The sequence below is a fragment of the Anguilla anguilla genome, chromosome 15 (assembly GCF_013347855.1).
Source record: "Anguilla anguilla isolate fAngAng1 chromosome 15, fAngAng1.pri, whole genome shotgun sequence".
Taxonomy (NCBI): Eukaryota; Metazoa; Chordata; class Actinopteri; order Anguilliformes; family Anguillidae; genus Anguilla; species Anguilla anguilla.
In genome coordinates, this window is record NC_049215.1 from 31823979 (window position 1) to 31837233 (window position 13255).

Consider the following 13255-nt stretch of genomic DNA (forward strand, 5'->3'; position numbering starts at 1 on the left):
GGACTGTTGATATGGTGACGTCGTCTGGCCGCTGTAGTATATTCTTCACCACACGGTGGCAGCAGAGGTTCACATTGTGTTATTCCGGATTTTAGCATTATGTCTCGGATTGAATTATACAGCTTGATCATTTTACTCACTATTACATGGTTTTTAATTCTGGACTTGTACTACTTCAGCTGAAAACATTAACTGAGCGAATGCTGCAGTTATGCCACATGAGTGGGCGTCATGCAGTTCTCTTTGCCTCCAGATGTGCTGTGGCAACAGCTGCCATATGGGGAATACCAGCATTTAAACAGCCTCTGAAGCGCACATCCTAACGACTCTCTGCTCCATATTCCCAACATTCAAACCCGTCTCCCTGCAGGAGAAGCTGAAACATTCTGATGTGATGAGTCTTCCCCGTGCTTTATTCACTAAGGGGCGTGGTCGGGTACAGTGCTGTGCCAGTGGACTCTGTACTGTGATATAGCATCGGGAACCTCTGCTAACAACTTGGGACTTCGTGTCGTTGAGAAGCAGGGAGGACAGAAGGAACGTGGGACTCTGAGCTTGTGGTGGGAGAGCACAATCTGCGCACGCAGTCCAGGCTGGCATCAGACATTCCTCACACTGACGGCTGAACAGCTCTAATCTCAGTGACGTCATCCCTTGCCATGACCCATTATGACATCGCATGGAGTCAAATGGAAAGATGGACGCTTTGCGGGTCTGCATCTGAGCCAATGGCAGGGTAACAGGCGGTCAGCAGCAATCAGCATTGGAGAATACCTTGTCCAAATAAAATGGTACAAGAACAAATCATTGATTTTGTCATTATGTAATGATCTGAGAGGCTACATTCGGGACCTGGCAGTGATGTTATAACCAGACCTCACTATTAAAGGGTGCCAGGAAGCGTTCTAAGAGTGGCTCAATTTCAAATGATCACTTGACATTATTTCTTATTATGGCTCGAAAGCAGTTTGATAATGTTCTTGGAGCCTTCCAGTGAGTATTAGGAAAATAAGCTGCAGTCTCGTCGGTTGTGCCAAGTATTCACTGTGTCAGTGGCACTTGCAATGATTAATGCTTATCGTTTTTTAAATGTTACTGTGCTTTAAAAAGTACTTTGTGTGTGTGGGGGGGGGGGGGGGGGGGGGGGGGGGGGGGGGGGGGGGGTGGGGGGGGTGCATGCACGCTCCATAGACACCCCCCCCCACCCCACTCACCCACCACCACACCACACCCCAAGTGTGTCATTATTTATTTTGTTCCAGTTCTTCTGATAAATCTGTACCCTTAATTGGGTCGCAGAACAATATAATTCTTGGGAATCCGTTCCTTGACTCAACATTACTCAACAGACGGGTTTGATTGAAAAAAAAAAAAAACAGCAACTCCTAAAGCGTAGCCTAATTCAACCTTACTGTTGCATTTGCCTTGCAGCAAATACATTAGTTGTTGTTTGGGACATGCCATCAATTCCATGTAGCAGCAATTTGCTTTCTGTTGAAAGTAATGTAGTTGCAACGCCTTATTGAGAATCGGGCACAAGTCGATGCTATTTTCCTGCGGTATTACTACTACACAAAGGGACGCGGAAGCAGGTGTGATTGCAGCGCGGAGTGCTGGTCTGAAGGGAAGGGGAGGATCCAGCCACCGCATTCTTACGTCAAAATGTGTCACGGAAAGGCTGGGCGAGCCAGTTAACTGTTACTGCAGAGATGAACGAGACTAAGAAATAGAGGACATATGGTTCGAAATTGAAAGCAATACGCCGCGCTTTCAGCTAAAGTTACCCATGGATCGTCACCGTGGTTCGTAGAAATGTAAGTGTATTTAAGTCTAACTACGTCTTGCTGTAGTCGTTATTGCACCATGTCTGGATCTCAGAAGCAGACGGCTCATTATTATTAGCTAGCTAGCGTTGTTTACTGTAGCAGCTAGCCTGCGAATGATATCAGAAACCATTCAGATCTGGAATGGTATTGAACAACTGCAGTGGTGGTAGTGTTAGCTAACGTCAAGTTTCTATCGAAAGAGAGATAGCTATGTTATAGCTAGTATTAATGCATATGGTTGATAGCGCGATTGAAGAACAGCTCATCACAGCTTGCTGTATACACGGTTGGGTACCAATCTCAGTCATAACGGTCTACAGAGCTACTTCTTAACATATCTGAGATAGTCCCAGCGACGAAATGATGAAAGAAAACAGGACGTATTTTGTCCATCCTCTTTGGTGATGGACAAGGAAATGCACGTCTTAAATGCACGTTTTATAGGAACACTATATTTTCTGTGATGTGGAATTGTAGTCGACCAGATGTTTATATAGATCTCGTAGATGGGTAAGATGGCTAATAATGACAATGGCCAACTGGATGTCACTGGATATTTTAAAACGAACGTTAACGGAAGGCTTTGGTTTCAACTGCTACCATTTGCTAGGAAGCTGACGCGTTAGCCAAATTCAAATGATCCTGTTGTGCAAGGTTAAGTATTTCAGTCGCATCGTTTTTACGGGATGCATACGTCGAAGAACTGTCCTAAATTCATATTTTGAGTTGTCACTCATACTGTATATATTCACTGCTGTAACTATAAAATATGACATTTTGGGGTCGGTAGGTGAACTCGAACTCAGTGGTTGCATCATTACAACATAAGCAAGTTTTACTTCCTATCTAACATTCACGCTTTTTGCTGACGTCAACTTCAGTAATGTCCCCAAACTAAATCAGGCAACGTTGCTGACTCCTAAGCGAATGTCAATCAATCAAATTTTATTTGTATAGCGTATTTTACAACAGTTGTCACAATACGCTTTACAGACAACCCTAGGCTAAACCCCCACAGGAGCAAGCCTAAGGCAACGGTGGCAAGGAAAAACTCCCTGTGGCAGATGGGGAGAAACCTTGGAAGGAACCAGGCTCAAGGGGGAAACCCATCCTCCTCTGGTCGGCTCAGGGTGCCGACTGGTGACCAGCATGTCAGCCAGTTTATGGACAAGATGTCCGTGGAACAGTACATGCTGTAAGACGGCACACTTGTTATAAAGCTTACATTATTTTCTCGTGTGTTCCTTTCAATATTTGCCGTCTGTTGGTGTCAGTGATTGACCCACAGTGTTGACATTGATGGCAGCAGGCCGAGTATTTCATGGGTACACCGATATCATTATCGTGTTGGGCAAATGGTGCCGTTGATTGCACTGTCATGGAAAAACAGACAGAAACGCTGTTCTAGTCTAGCTAGGCACAGCACGCTTCCTTGCATTTTATAGCTCATTGTCAGCCCACTGCATTGTAGAGGAGCACAATAAATTGCAAGCAAATGTCAGTATGTAAACTGTTATGTAAACTTGTTTATAAAATTCTCTACGGGTCTCAGCCAATATGCGAACGGACACTGCGACTGCTTGAGCTATCTTTATGATCATTGCCAGAACGTTGTAAAACGAAGTTCACTTATGTTTACTACTACCCACTGCACGAGGCCTGTTCGTGCCTAGTCCATCAGCTGCCAAGCATGACTCTGTACTTAAGTGACGCTGAGTGAACCAGACAGACACTATAGCCTACTCCACCGTCCAGCGTTTATGCCTGCGTTTTGTCAAGATGACATCAGCTGCTAGACTTGGCTCAGTGTAAACTCTTGACTCAATGTAAACTGTCTCTTTAATATTATTATTTGGAGAGCAGGACACTGGTCTGCTTCATCTTCAAGCTCAAGAGAGAGCCCATCATCGTGTCTGGGCCAGTCCTGTGAAAGGACTGTTATTGTCTCTGTCGAGAACAAAACCGGCCTCTGTTATTCCCCCCCCCACCCCAGATGTGTGCCTTATCCTTGCCCTGGAACGCCAGCAGCATTGTCTAGTGCAGAGGTGGGCAACGAGGGCTGTGTCCGTTTTTTGGTTTTCACGCCAACTTCTGGCCTTCATTACTTCATTACTTTCGCGACATTTCTTCATAAGCGCCTGAATGGCTGCCAAAGACTGACCGTTCTTGAGTCCCCAGACGAAACGTCTCACTGTGATCTAACCTATGACTGACCCAGTGTTGGAGCGCACAGACATTTAGCGAGCGTAATTGGTGGAAACAAAAACCTGTGTATGCGCCAGCCCTCCAGGACCGGGATTTGCTTGTGATGCCGAGTCCTTGGCTTCCCCTCCAGCCTGTCAGAAGGCCAGTGCTGGGAATGCCAGCCGGCTATAGGAGGATACTGGGTGATGACCTCACAGCGTAGGGATGAGGACAGGAGGGCACCAAGCTCTGAAAGTGAGACATGCGGTCGCTATCTCTTAGCACCTTAACACACTTCTCACAGTGCAGTTCATGGTCAGAGGGTTTTCACACCTAAGTTCCAGGCTGCGTGGAAATGATTTATAGTCATAACCAAACCACTGCCAGACACTGACAAAATGAATCATGGCATGTTTTAAAGGTCCTTGGGGTGGTTCAGTGGGGCACACACACACACACACACACACACACACACACCCTGTGCATATGGCAACCAAGGAGACACTGGTCCCTGAAGATATCTCATTCTGTTAAATCAAACCACTGAACTGAATGAGTAATGTAAACAGTACGCTACCACTGCAAAACCAAGTAAGAGCCAGGTAATCACGTGGAACCATTCCGGCTCTTGGGTTGCTATCCCCAGCTTGGAGAAGCACGCAGTTCTGTAACAGTGCGTTACACTGGGGTAACGTGGGAGATGTAGTTCGGTACATACCGGGTTTGTCAGTGGCTGGCTGTACTGTGCTGGGTCCAGTGTTCTGTGATCCTCTCCAGCAGACGCCAGGCTCAGGTCCAGACTGCAAAGTAGTACCAAACACAGCAGCCACGTGAATTCCTGCATAGCTGCGATTCACTGGGGCCAGGAAAATTTGGACACAGGGGCTTCACGTCTTAGAGGGTTGCTGTAAGACATACAGGAGGCTGAGTCGTGTTTTGCTAACTGCATAAATCTTTTTTTTAATTTTTTTGGCTGTCTTTCACTTCATCAGCCTAGGCACTTAGTCATTGTGTTATTCTGACCGCAGCCACAGTCAAATCTTTATCACCCTGGACACAAATCCGAACCTGCTGCTCATGCATAGGTCTCTATAGTGCTTTCACCAGGTGTTGTGTCATTAATGTGCACTTAGTGCATTTCTCACCTGTGGCTCCAGCAATGTGTCTTGGTTTATTCGAGGCTTACTATAGGCCGCCTAGGGCCAGTGATATGAGCTTGCAGTGCCATTAAGCTAACCAATTAGGCAGCGCGGCACTGAATGACGGAGCTGGTAACTCTTCTTGATCTTCCCAGAGGCAGCGGTGTGATGTGTTTAAAGAGATAAAGAGCCGAATCGGGGGTAACTGGCGTCGCCTGTTTCCCTCAGCAGTGGCTCAGACGGAAGAGCCGGCTGTCACCCTGACAGTTTGTCAACGGGCTCTTTTTGTGCGTCCAAGAAAACTGTAATCATCTTGGCAGCTGCGTGACTAATTATGTTTTTTTTTTTTTTTTTACATTTAACGCACTGACGGGTTTCCATTCAGTCTCGGTGGATTTTTCGGGGTTTTAATTTTTAGCGGAACGCCTGCCGTTTATACTTTTGAGGCACAAAACAAGAAGAACACAGGTATGGGTAAAAAAATCCAAATGAGAAAGCCTTTCTTTGAACCAGGGGTCTCAAAATGCACTTAAATGAGCAAACCCCTTGTTTCTGAGGCCAAAGTTGGTGACGGACCGAAAGGAACCCCACAGAAACCCAGAGACACGGGGGACCTTCCAGGACTGGCGTACGCGATCCTCCTGGAGATGTCTGGCTCTCTTAACTGCGCCAGTTCCCTACCACTAGAGTGGGTCCCGGAGCGGTAAAGGGGGAAGTCGATGCCTGTAACATTGCATGCATGTGATCATCCAGTAATTAAAACAGAAAGTCACTCACGCTGAAAAAACACACAGGCTATGATGTGTGCGTGTGTAGATTCCCTCTCACCCACGCATTAGCCCACTAGCCTGTTAGCCAGCTCAGGCTCCTGAGCACGTAGCCATGAAAAACAGTCCTGCAAATCCAGTGCTTGCTCGCACACATTTGAAACACTTTTCAAACGTCAAAAAATTGCACATTTTTCTCGATTGAGTTTGTGCAGAGTAGCCTCAGATCGAACGCGACCTCATAAGAAGATTTAGCGTCCTCTTCCCCGCCCTTGTCTGCGATTCCTGCGGAAGAAATCCGGTGATCACGGCTGAACTGCCCCCCCCTCTGCGTGCCCCACTGGTCTGCGTAACTACGGTGAATTACGTACGATCGGCACGCAGGTTGGTGAGCTCGGGAGGGTGGAGCCCATGGCCAGGGCTCGTAAGGAGCCCCCAAACGGAAAGGGTCTGCGGGTGGGTGGGACGGGACCCGGTCTCAGAAGACCGATCCGCGCACGCGACCACTCCGTTCCGCTCTGAACCTCAGTGAGGTTCCTCCTGACTTCCGTTCCAGGAAGAGCAACAATGAGGGCCCTGTCTGTGTCAGGCGGTCATTCCCACTTCTGCTCTAAATGAGTTTATTAGTCATTTATTTTGAGCGAACTTTCACAATAGACTTTTGAGCCGCACCTGCGGACTGCTCGTGTAATCTTGGTGAAAAAATTTGACTGCGGTCTGGCGTGAACCAGCGCTGGTTGTTGAGCCAGAGTCCAGTGGTTGGAACAAAAAGCCTGTGGTTTACAGTCGCGAACCCCTGACTGGGTGGAGCCATCACGTTGCTTGGTGACAGAATACGTGGATTTTTATAACCAATCGTAGCGCTCAGCCGCGCAGAGCTGGGTGTTGACTGGTGGCGTGTGTGGCAGACGTGTGCTGTGGGACTCTCAGGAAGTCTCTCAGTGGAAGAGCGTGTTCTGGGTCCCCCCCTGATTAGGGGGCTCTGCGGGACGCTGGCTGTACGAACCGCAGCGGGTCCACGGGGAGGGGGTTCGTGTCTCAGCGGATCAAATGTGATCATCTGAAGCCCGCTCTGGCTGTGCACCTGCACGTAGCGGCCTTAATGAGAGCCCCTCCACGCTGCGAAACAGGGTGCATGCTGGGAATCACGTGTGTGTGAAGGTGCAGGGACGGGAGGCTGTCAGTGGGAGTGGGTAGGTGTGTGTGGGGGGGGGGGGGGGGGAGGGGTGTGCCTGCTGTACACATATGACTCTGCATGGTGCTCTCCCAGCATCCTGCTGCTCTTCAAGCTCCAGAAGTACAGAGTTCCCTCTCTCCATCTCTCTCTCTCTACTCTCTGTACTCTCTCTCTCTCTCTCTCTCTCTCTCTCTCTCTCTCTCTCTCTCTACTCTCTGTACTCTCTCTACTCTCTCTACTCTCTCTACTCTCACTATCCAGTTCAGTTTAATTGGCGTGAATTAGCCTACATGGCAGTGTTCACTGGCAGGAGCAGATGAAAGCAGCGCAGTACTATTCATGTTAATGGAAGCAAAAGCAGTTTGATGGCTGTTGTGACAGAATAATGTTTCCCCTTTTGTTTGTGTGTAAAACATGAGATGTGCATTTCACTTTCACTGGATAAAAGCATCTCAATGCCGGTGTGATGTAGGGGGAGAGACTGGTCTCAGACCTCTTTAAATGTGAGTTTTCTGCTGATAGTGTAGCGCATGCACACACACGCACACACACTGCACGCACAGAACTGTGCTTTGGGAGGGGCTAGCAAGTCCTGCCGCGCCGCTCGCCCAGGTCCCACGATATCTCTGCTGGTCATGGAGCCTCGCTTTGGCGTGGGTGCTATGGTAACAGGACAGGGTTGGAGGGGGGGGGGCAGGGAGGCGGTGGCGAGCGAGGATGTGGGGGTCGCCATGGTGATGGAGAGACGAGGCCGTGGTCCGGTCAGTAGAGAACAGGGAGAGGACGGGCGTGTTTTTTGGACAACGCTGAGAGTGAGGAACGTTTAGCCAGCGTTCAGATGAGGAAGGACTGCAGCTGGGATGTGAGCGACCATTTACGACCATCGACAAGTTGCTGTCAATTACCAGCTACCAGCTAGTCGTCTGTTTTAGGGTACAGCTCATAAAAACACACCAATACTTCAATCAGTGCAGATCACGAGATTAAAACAAGATTAAAATTTTAAAAAATAGCCATTGGGGTAATTTTTCCAGAATGATCGTATGATCGTACGCACACTGCACGGGTCTTCAATGAAGTGGCGAGTTGCCTTCACGTGAGAGTGCCGTTGGCCCGTAGATGGCTATCACAGCGTTGTCGGACTTTGCTAGAACGGTTGCCTATGGAGAGGGGTGGCTGTTTCATTGCCTTCGAGTCGAGCTGTGATGGTTTTTACGCTCAGCAGTAGCCTATGTCGCACAGGTGTATATATAGGCGTATAAGAGGTACCGAAACCCTTCGCCCTCGACCATGCTTATGGGAAGCATGTCTTTTGTTACCATTTTAAGTAAATCGGTTGTGGTCTCAGCTGGACAGCTACTAGACTGACGAGGTCGTGTGCTTGTTTGCTGTGATCCCATTGGTTCTTAGGTGGCTTGACGTCATACAGTGTGGTGAAAAAGTATTTGCCTCCTTCCTGGTGTGGGTGTTTGATAACTTCTTTCATTAAATAAATGAAATATTACTTTTGTGTTTACTCTGGTTCCCTTTCCCTGTTCAATATTACATCGTGTATAAAGATCTGAAACCATTCAGCGTGATGAATATGCGGTAATGAAGGCAAATACTTTTTCACAGCGAGGTACATGTCGACATGTATGCGAATTTGGCAGGATATATTTAGCACTAAACAGTATTTTCATTGAGCTATTCAATATCATTCCACACGGCACACTTTTGCAAGCTGGCCATCTTTTCAACTGACAGTAAGCAAAGTGAATGATAACAAGTCCCGTCCACCCCCTCTGTCACTCATTTAGAACAGTAACCTACTTAACATTAGGCACATTTGACCTACATAACATTAGACTTTTATTTTGAACGGTTTGAGAATTTAAAAAAATATTTTTGATGATTTCATTCAACATCTGTGCTTGCATCTGACAATCGACAAATCAACAAATTGTTCACATCCCTTCGACTGAACTGCACTATTGTTCACAGCCGGTGTCTGGTTCCTGTAAAGGGTCCTGTAATCTTGCCTTGTGAATTGCTCTGGAGTGGGGCCTCTGCCTATTGAATGTACAGTAACGTGATTATCCAGAATCCACGTGTGTAAGATCAGATCCAGGGCGGGTTTTCAGTACGAGCATTTTGTTCTGGCTGTACTCTTCCTGGTCTGTCTATAAGAGAGATGTTGGTGCTGTCCTCACCTCCAGTCCTGCAGGCTGAAGGGGGGAGGGGACTGGGGGCGGAGTCCTGCGGGCAGAGGGGCGGAGTCCTGCAGGCAGAGGGGCGGAGTCCTGCGGGCAGAGGGGCGGAGTCCTGCAGGCAGAGGGGCGGAGTCCTGCGGGCAGAGGGGCGGAGTCCTGCGGGCAGAGGGGCGGAGTCCTGCGGGCAGAGGGGCGGAGTCCTGCGGGCAGAGGGGCGGAGTCCTGTGGGCAGAAGGGTGGAGTCCTGCGGGCAGAGGGGCGGAGTCCTGCGGGCAGAGGGGCGGAGTCCTGCGGGCAGAGGGGCGGAGTCCTGCGGGCAGAGGGGCGGAGTCGTGCAGGCAGAGGGGCGGAGTCCTGTGGGCAGAGGGGCGGAGTCCTGCTGGCAGTGGGGTGGAGAGCGTGTTTCTTGTACAGTTGGTGAAGGAAGACTGCAGGTGTTCAATCAAGTGGAGGAGATAACACCCAGTGAACCTCTAGCAGGAGCTCTGAGACGCTTGGATCTGAGCATCATAGCGTTTTCAGCGGAAGCAAGAAGTGCTCTGATGCTGATTAACACTGCGGTAGAGAAGGTGTGAGTTCTGCTTGTTTGGTATTCTCTGCTCTTTTACACTTTGTAGACAACATCGCTCTGTCTTCACAAAACACAATCTGAAACTCCCGTGGCCCTGAAATATATGTTTGTTTTTTTACTTTTCTTCTTCTTCTTTTTTGTCTTTTTTTGGGAAACACCCTCAATTCATTTCCTCAGCACTTGAAATTCACAACACTTTTAGTTGCCCTACATTACACAAGTGCCCAGGAGTCCTACATAGCACAGTCATAAGCGTCATGAACATGTGTTTGAGACTTACTGATTTTGCAACCTTTTTCATTTCTCAACATTTACAGTGCAAGTCTGTAAGTATTTGGATAGTGACGCAATTTCGTTATTTTCGCTCTGTGCACCAGCACATTGGATTTGAAATGAAACAATACAGAAATATGAACTTAAAGAGCAGGCTGTCAGCTTCAATTTGCATATATTTACATCCATATCAGGACGAACCACGTAGGAATTGCAGCCCTCTGGTCACAGATATAATCTGCCAAGATGCAGGACCAATAGATTTAAGTACTCATTTGTTCACTGCTGCTATTGGCCTTTTGAACAATATTATGTAATTCTATGTTTTTGTGTGAATTGTTTGTGTGTTGATTGTCGATGATGTTTGTATTTACTGCTGGCTGTGCAACAGACTGCCCCTTGGGGATAATAAAGGTTACCTTTAACCTTTTTATATAAATCCCACTTTTGGGGACCAAGAGTAATTCGGCACTTGGCTGCCCAGCTGTTCCGTGGCCAGGTGTGTGCTATTGCATCATTAGTTCTTGCACAAGAAAGGTAAAAAAAAAAAAAAAAGAAAAGGTCTAGAGCTGATTTGAGGGAATTTGGAGTTGGCCGCTCTTGCCTGTCAGCATGAGGACCAAAGAAGTGTCGATGGCGGTAAAGCAGGCTAAATAATTCAGAATAAATGTATCTATAAATTGGGTTTGTCAAAATCAACTGTTTGGCACATGGTTAAAAAGCACGAATGCACTGGTGAGCTCAGCAATGAGGAACAACCTGGTAGACCACGGACGACCACTGCAGTGGATGACCACAGAACACTTTTAGTTGTAAAAAAAAAAAACCCTTTTCAGCTGTCAAATAGATCGGTCTCCAGGGTGTAGGCATAGATGTGTCAAAGACTGACATAACATAAAGGGAAGACCAATACACCAGCATAACCACAGAAGGTTCACTGCTAGACACAAACCGCTGGTAAGCCTCAAGAACAGAACGGCCATGTTGTGAGTTTCTGCTCAAACGAAGGTGAAGAAAACTGTAGTTCTGGAACAAACTCTTATGGGCAGGCAGCTTCGCTGTGCGTGCGCTGCTTCTTCTCTGCGAGCTAAGCTACAAACGCTCTGCTGAAACCTGATCCCACACACGACCCCTCCACCGCACCCAGAAGCGTCCTGAAGACATCTTAAAAGAAGAAATACAGGTAGAAGGGGCACAGATTATATATATGACTGAGCATGGTTATTTTATGAAAATAAAAGGTAAAAATCCTGTATAGTACATCTTTGAGAGGATGTTAATTTGTCCCATTACTTCTGGTCCCCAAAAATGGGAGGACTATATATATGCATAAAAAGGGCTGTATATCCTACATGGACTAATGAATATGGATGTAAATACCCTTGAATTAAAGCTGATGGTCTGCACTTTGACCTTATATTCGTCGTTTCATTTCAAATCCAGTGTGCTGGAGTACAGAGCCAAAATAACAAAAATAGTGTCACTGTCCAAATACTTACACGTTGCACTGTCACTCAACAAGATTTCCTCAACAGGTATCAAACTGGAACTAGGCAGTCCCGTCGCAAAAACATTTCGAGTTGAAGTTGTGTTACTTGCTGTGTTATAAGATGGCTGTTTAGACGCGGGGGGACTGTCGTGCACAGTGGTGCAGAGTGAGAGCTGGGGCTGCTTTCAGCCGAGCCGTCGGCTTCCTGTGTGCTCGGAGCGGATGCTTACGCTAGCGCGTCAGCCCACTTCCGTCTTATGGCACCGTGCCCTCGCTGGGGAGGCTGGGGGAAGCCCCCGCCGCTCGCTCCCACGCTGTGCTGCTCGCTCCGCTCTGTGCTGCTCTGTGCCGCTCTGTGCCGCTCGCTCCCACGCCGCGCTGCTCTGTGCTGCTCTGTGCTGCTCTGTGCTGCTCTGTGCTGCTCGCTCCGCTCTGTGCTGCTCTGTGCAGCTCGCTCCGCTCTGTGCTGCTCTGTGCACCGCTCCATGAACTGGCCCATGCTGCTCTACGGCTGCTAAACAGCACCGCGTGACCTTTGGGTCGCTTTCACTTCCTGTTCACCCAGCAACCTGCTGACCCCTGACTGCGAACGAGCAGCGGAGCCCTCCCGACTGATCCATGCATCACTGCCACCAACGCACTTTGACCTTTGCCCTTGGATTAGAGGACGCCGGACACACAGAAACCTTTTACTGTGTGAATCTCCATTATGCTTCAAAGGGCTAGACCCTACTGCAGTTAAATAATCAGTAGTGCTACTTACATAATAATAATCATCATCATCATCATCATCATTACCATTACCATCATTGCAGTGGTGACTTTGTCCTAATTACCTGGTGTACCACGAAATACATCTACAAACGGCAGACTACTGTATTATAACAAAGGTTAATGTTTTCACTAAGTTATGTTCATGAAAAGGGTGAGCTCAGCCAAAACTTTGATTTTTGTTGTTGCAAAATAATAATAAAAAAACAATGGAGAAAAGTCCCAAGTGGGAAGCTGGAGTAGTTCATTAGTTCATACTTGTGCAACATGTTTTGTGCTCATTTTGAGAGCAGGATCTCTGATATGGTGTCTGTCAGAGCCGGCTGCAGTACGGTCTGGTCTCTGCGCCACAGCTGGTCCATTCGCTGATGTTCCGGAATGTTCTGCTGGATGGCGGCTTCACGTTTCTCGCCACCTCGGCTGCTCTGTAAAAGTACTCCCTCTCGGTCGTTTGCCCCCCTTATTGACGCTTCGAGGAGCGTCGTGCGTACACCGTTCATGGAATGGCGGTGCTGCCACGGAAACCAGCCTCAACACTCCTTATTTTCAGTAGATGAGCGGGAAAAGAAATGTTACGCGTTCAAAGAAGCGCGTCTCATTTAAAGGACCGTCTGTGGAGATTTTTAAAGAGCTTTTCTGTTTGAGAAATGCATCAGTTTCATAGTGCAGTCTGGCCTGTAGTTAACCATTGCCTTATCATCGTGAATCATCGTCTTGTACTTGAATTGACCTGTTTCACGATACAGTGCATGCATGCACGCACGCACGCAGACATAGACGCATACATATTGTACATGCGTATATAATTGGTGCCATTTAACGTAGTACATTATTAATGATGGTCTTCTGCATGATGAGACACATGC

At 47.8% G+C, this 13255-nt stretch overlaps 1 protein-coding gene across 5 annotated transcripts in view; it reads left to right on the forward strand.

Moving 5' to 3' along the window:
* Positions 1-1556: 1556 nt before the first annotated feature.
* inpp4aa (inositol polyphosphate-4-phosphatase type I Aa) overlaps positions 1557-13255 on the forward strand; it is a 51207-nt gene continuing 39508 nt past the window's right edge. For 2 of the 5 annotated variants that reach the window (XM_035392557.1, XM_035392560.1), the window contains exon 1: positions 1561-1814. The gene's annotated coding sequence lies outside the window, so the exon portion shown is untranslated. Of the gene's footprint in view, positions 1815-13255 lie in introns of all 5 variants that reach the window. The other 3 variants (XM_035392559.1, XM_035392558.1, XM_035392561.1) reach the window with 3 other exon arrangements.